The sequence below is a fragment of the Camelus ferus genome, chromosome 14 (assembly GCF_009834535.1).
Source record: "Camelus ferus isolate YT-003-E chromosome 14, BCGSAC_Cfer_1.0, whole genome shotgun sequence".
Classification (NCBI taxonomy): Eukaryota; Metazoa; Chordata; class Mammalia; order Artiodactyla; family Camelidae; genus Camelus; species Camelus ferus.
In genome coordinates, this window is record NC_045709.1 from 18,263,775 (window position 1) to 18,269,774 (window position 6,000).

The 6,000-nt window shown below is 48.7% G+C and overlaps 1 pseudogene; it reads right to left on the reverse strand.

The window, feature by feature from the left end:
• LOC102518460 overlaps window positions 1-4,482 on the reverse strand; it is a 37,892-nt pseudogene extending 33,410 nt beyond the window's left edge.
• Window positions 4,483-6,000: the final 1,518 nt, after the last annotated feature.

A 6,000-nucleotide genomic window follows, 5' to 3' on the forward strand; every position in this document is an offset into this window, starting at 1 on the left:
GGTGTTTCACAGGTGACTGAGGCCTGGGGCCCGATTCATTACTGATTTTCCATGATGTGCAGTGGCGACTGGAACAGGATTCTAATGGAAGAGGGGAAAAAACCCTTAAGATTTCAGCTTTTCCAAAGCTCAGAAGTGCTCAAGCACAGCCCGGCTGAAAGGCTTCACAAAACACGCGGCTGCCGTCATCATGTCGGCGGCTGACTTCTGAGTCGTGGAAGACAGCGTTAAATATTTGATTCATTACAAATGCACTGCTGGGTGACACCAGGCCCTTAAAGTCCAGAAGTGGAGCTGGGGGAGGTGGGAGAGGGGAGGGCAGTGCAGAGAGCCAGGAGAAAGAGGGGAAGGTCACGCCAGCAAATGAAATACCTGGAGAAGATCTCGTGCAGGAAGAGACGCGAGTCATAACCAGCCTCTGAGAGGTGGATGCACAACCCGAGCCCCCCAGCCCTCCCCTCCTCCCTGCGCGGTGGGCCCGGCTGGGCAGCGGCCATGAGTGCCTGTATCTGGGCCCCTCCCTGGCTCCTTCCTCGGGCTGCTCCTGCTACCGCTGCCACCCAGGTGTGCAGGGACCTCATCCAGAGACTGCAGAGCCAAACACAGGTGTGCGGGGACCTCACCCAGAGACTGCAGAGCCAATCGCAGGCAGCCTCTGCCAGCTACAACTTTCCCACCGCACTAGGGTGAATGATGACATTTCAGAGATTTATTCTGCTCCAGGGAGAGAATGAGGCCATTCCAAAACAAGTGCTAGGCCTGAGAGACAGGGCTTTACTGACCCAAGGCTAGGGACTGGCAGGTGGAATACTGGCGTTGGGGTCATAAAAACTGGAGTTGAGTCCCAGCTCTTCCAGCTAAGTGACCTAATGGTCTTACTCTTCACGGGTAAAATGGGAGTGCATACTGTCATACCTCACCTGCTACCGTGAAGGTCAGATAACAAATATATGTGAGTGGTTCTCATCCCGGGCTGAAGTGTCAAAAAGATACAGGTGCCTGGGGCAGCCCCTTGGACAGCGCTTCTTATCTTGGCCACATATTAGAATCACTCAGGGAGGGGGGCACTTTTAAAAGCCCCAATGCCCAGGCTTTATCCCAGACCAACTGAGCCAGAATCCCTGCCTGCGGGCAGGACCCAGGTGGTGATCAGATTTTATACAGTTCCCCAGATGATCCCTAAGGGCAGCCAAGACTGAGAAGCACTGATGAATGTGAAAGTTCTTTACAAAATAGGAAATGCCAAATACACGTAAGGAACAGCAACTTGAAAATTAAATACGATGACAGTGACGTTGAATAATTGCGTAGAGCTTTCCAACATGCTTTCAAGAGCTTCACAAAGTAAGGATAAAGTTTGATGAAGTAAATGTGAAGAATTAAGAGGATCTTCAAGTGGCAAGTTATTAGAAAAAATTATTAAAAAGAGAATAATATAGAAAATACAGAAAAAAATGTGTAAAATCATATTATTGTCATTAAAGGATGCCCCCTGGACTTGACATGCACACGAGTCATCCGCAGCTCTTTTCAAAGGCAAACTGACTCGGGAGCTCTGGGGGCAGCTGAGGCTGCATTTCGAACTCGCTCCCCGATGGTGCTGTTTTTCTGGTCTAGGGATTACAAGCGCAGGCTTTGGAGGCAGACCTGGGTTCAAGTTCCTGGCCTTCCATTTCCAAGTTTCGTGGCTCAAGGCAGAGGTCATCCTTCACTTTTTGTAATTAGTAACCCCCCTCCCTGTCCCCACTCCTGGAGAGCACACGTTCCCATACACTAATCACGTGGTTTGAACGGGCACGGCCAGGGTCTTTCTGCCCCTGCCCTTCCTCGGTCAGTTGGATCACGACTGTCCCAAAGATGGGCCAAACTGGCCAGTGAGAACCTTCCCAAGGGGTGATTGGACTGGGGACCGGAGCATCAGCCAGGCTCCGTTGGTGGTGAAGCATGTGAAGCTGGGTTCATTGTCATCCGGAAGGACTGACATGGAAAGTGAATCACAGGTGAGGGAGAAACAGAGTGGGAGCAGCACTGGAGGCTCTGCTCCCAGTAGCTCCAACCCCGAGCTGCTTTCCTGTTCTCGTGTTTTATGAGACATCCAAACAATTCTCCTTGTTGCTTATGTCAATTTTAGTTTGGGCTTCTTTCAATACATATAGAAGGGGGGGAAAAAGCCCTGAATAACATCCGAGGACAAGTCTATTATTCTGAACTTCGGTTTCCTCACCCGTGAGATGGGGCTGGTAGTGGGGTCTAATCATGAGGTTATCATGGAGACTGGGTATATTAATACACAGAAGGCACTTAGCACAGTGCCTGGCACTAAGTGTTCTAGTCAGAATGCCCCAGGGCCGTGAGAAGTTGTGTCTGTTTCAGACCATGAGTTGGTATCCAGGGAATGGTCCATTGTAAAGAGGGTGGCTCCTGGTTCAAATCTGAATCACTAGAACCCTTGCAGTTCATCCGGCGCCAGGATGTCTGTCCTGGGTCTGGCCCAGACAGAACGACTCCCACGTGAGTAGCAGGCTTACCCTGACACGTCCCCTACTCCAAAGACCCCGGATCAGCCTGGTCATGTCCGTGCACCGGGGGCTGTAAGGGTGAGGGCTGGGCTGGGACCCGGGCTCTCCTGTGGCCTTTCTCTGAATTCGCTTGGTCCAAGTCCAGCTTCCAGAAAATCCAAACGGCTGCAGGTTCTGGGTCTTCCCGTGGCCACTGCCGGCAGCTGTGACATCACGTGTGCCTTTTGAAGTCTTAAAAATTCCCAAATCCCACTTCATACAAACACCTCGAGACCACTGTTTTGTGTCGATACTGACATTATGTCGGTGTATTTAATATCAGGTAGCACATTAGGGCTGTTTGAATGATACGGCCTGAGGTTGCTGGAAGTGGGTTTTGCTCTTATTTCAACTCAGCAAATATTGATCGAGCTCCTGGTATGTGTGAAGCCTGTGATAGGTGTGCACGCCCTCCCTCTGCCTCTCCAGCAGCCTAGAGTGAGGCTTCTAAAACTCAGCAGTGGGAGGATGTCCCATTCTGAGCTGCACCAGGAGTTATTATTGAAGTGTGGGACGCCCCTTGCAAGAATTATAAAGGTGGGAGACAGCCGAGGAGCTGACACACCAAGAGAACATGGCAACCCTGAGAGAGGCGTGAGCAGCGCCTGTGCTGAGAGCAGCGGGCTCGTGCATGGAGCTGGAAATGACGGGTTTGAGAGAATTGTAGTAGTTAAGCTAGAAACAGGAAAAAAAAAAAAAAAAGAAAATGCTAATTAATATGAAGATTGCATACTAGGTCAAGTAAGAGTTTAACTGTACTGAAGGTACATTTTGACACACATTTCAAGAGGAAGGAACCCCTTGTTCACAGGACGGGTGTGTCTTTAAAAAGCCACATCTGCGTGTGGGCAGATATGCAGGTGGCGTGGTGGGAGCGGAGCTCGTGTGGGCTCGCTTCTCTCTGTGCTCCCTCAAGGTTAACACCAGAGCAAGCAAATCCTGGGTGTCCTGTCTGGGAGACTGTGCCGAAGTTCCTACTGCCGCGTTTAGATATTTCTGGGAAAATCAGAATGCTGCCTGTGTAGCTACAGGGGTTTCACAGAGAAAAGAGCGTAGCCTTCACTCTAAACAGATTTAAGTTGGAAGCTATGCTGAGTGTCACACCGGGAAGGCAACGACCTCTTTCCCCTCATCTTTGGAAATGGTGTGCCAGGCTCCGAAGCAGATGTGCTGGGGTTGGGGACCCAGAGCTTTCGAGCAGGACACTGAGCGAGGGCCAGGGCCAGTCCTGGGTGCAAAGAACCAGGAGTTCCTGCCCTCTCAGGCCCCCTGCAGAAGTCCTTAGTAAGAATATGAATGTGTAGACATGGGCTAAAGCCACAGCTGTGTTGAAAGAACACATGTTGGTTACAGAGGGTGATTCCTTATCATTAGAGCTTCCAGGAACTATGCCTGGTTTAGAGGAGGAGATAGGGTCGATAGCCCTTGGTTCTGCTCGGCGTGGAGGGCAGAAACCGCAGACCCTGAGAGCCAGGAGGAGGAAGGGGGATTTCTGCAGTTGGGTGTGGCCCAGGGCACCAGGGCTCAGTGGCCAGAGTAACCTCCTGAGCCCAGAACTGTCCTCTGCTTTTTCTCCATCACTCAGGCTCCCTGGAGGCAGTTCACAGGCTGACCTTTCAGGAAGGTCCTGAACACACTCCCTGAGGTTCCAGAGGAGAAAGGACAGCAGCCCCCAGGGAATTCTCCCACCCTGCAGCTCCTCTCTGTGGGGCTCCGTGTCTGCTTGGCCAATGCCCAGCCTCGTTTTCTCCCCTCCCCGCCCCTCGGCACACAGTCACCCTGTGGGCAGCACTGGCTCGGGGTCTCGGTACTGCTCCTTCTCCTTCCAGGCACAGAGCACTGAAGAGGGCGAGTCAGAGAAGGTGGGCTGGCCCAGAAAGCAGGGTCTGGGGACCAGCAATTCAGTGGCACAAAATGTCCACATTCTCCAAAAGCATAGCTCCATTCTGCTGAGGGGAAGAAGCCAGGCTCACAAGGCCGAAAAAGGTATGATTCTATTTACAGGAAATGGCAAAAAAACCCCAAACAAACAAAAAAGGCAAATCTATAGAGACGAATAGTAGATTAGCGGTTGCCTAGAGCTGGGACTAGGAACTGGGATCGACTGTATATGGTTAGGAGGGATCTTACTGGGGGAATGGAAATATTCCTAAACCAGATTATGGTGATAATTGCACAACTCAGTAAACTCATCAACAGTCATTAATTGTACCCCTAAAACGGGTGAAATTTATGACAGGTAAATTGGACCTCAAACAAGTTGAAGGGAAAAAGAACCTTGTTTCAACCACCTTCGAGACACGCCACATGGCACACGTGGCAATTTTCTGTGGGCTTCTTCAGTCAGATTACTGCTGTCTCTTGTATCTAGCTTTCTTAATTCACATTTTCTTTCTCTTTTCTTCTCTTTGTGTTTGAAACTTTGTGGGTCTTCGTCTTTTAGACAAATGCTATTTTCTTGGACCAATTTTTCTTTCCCTTTAATTCTCCTTTTCACTCAGCAAATACGTTTGGTTCTTTTCCCTTCACCCAATAATATTTCCTACCTTCCTTTTCTTGCACATGTCTTCTTTATTAAAAATCTTCTCTACCTGGCTTAAACCTGATGTGTTTAGAAGGATGTAAGAGGTGTCCGTGCTCCCCCAGCAAAGGAGTCTCATCACTTCTGAAGGACCTCTGCTGTCCCTTCTGCATGTCTGCTCTGCATTTGGGCTGTTTTTTCCCTTTCAATTTAAAGTGTACAACTGAATGGTTTTTAGCATATTCAAAGTTGTGCACTATCACCATCATCAATTTTAAAACATTTTCATTGCTTAGGAAAGAAACCCTATACCCATAAACAGCCATTCCCCAGTTGCCCACGATTTCTTCATCCCTAGGCAACCACGAGCCTGCTTTTTGTCCCTGTGGATTTTCCTGCTCTGGACATTTCATATAAATGGGATCATATAACATGGGGTCTTTTGTGACTGGCTTTTTCCACTTAGCATAATGTTTTCAAGTGTCATTCATGTTACAGCATGTATCACTGCTTCATTCCTTTTATTGTCAAATACTATTTCATTGTATGAATATACCACATTTTGTTTACCTGTTCACCAGCTGATGGACATTTGGGTTGTTTCCACTTTTTGACTATCATGAATAATGCTGCTATGAACATTCAGGTATACGTTTTTGTGTGGACATATATCTTCATTTTTCTTGGTTGTCCTTGGGTGTCTTAACACTTAAAGGACACTGTTTTGCTTTTTTATTCTCTTGGGAAACATTAATTTAGCTTATCAGAGCCAGTAGAAATCTAAGGGAAACAAGTTGCAAGTCTAAAGTCACATTATGGGTCCTAAGACACTGAAGTCATTTGAGCTGTCTCTTAACTGCTACAAGAGGAAGAAAAACGCATCTACTCTTTTCAGACTGAAGGGTACCTGGGGTGGAAACA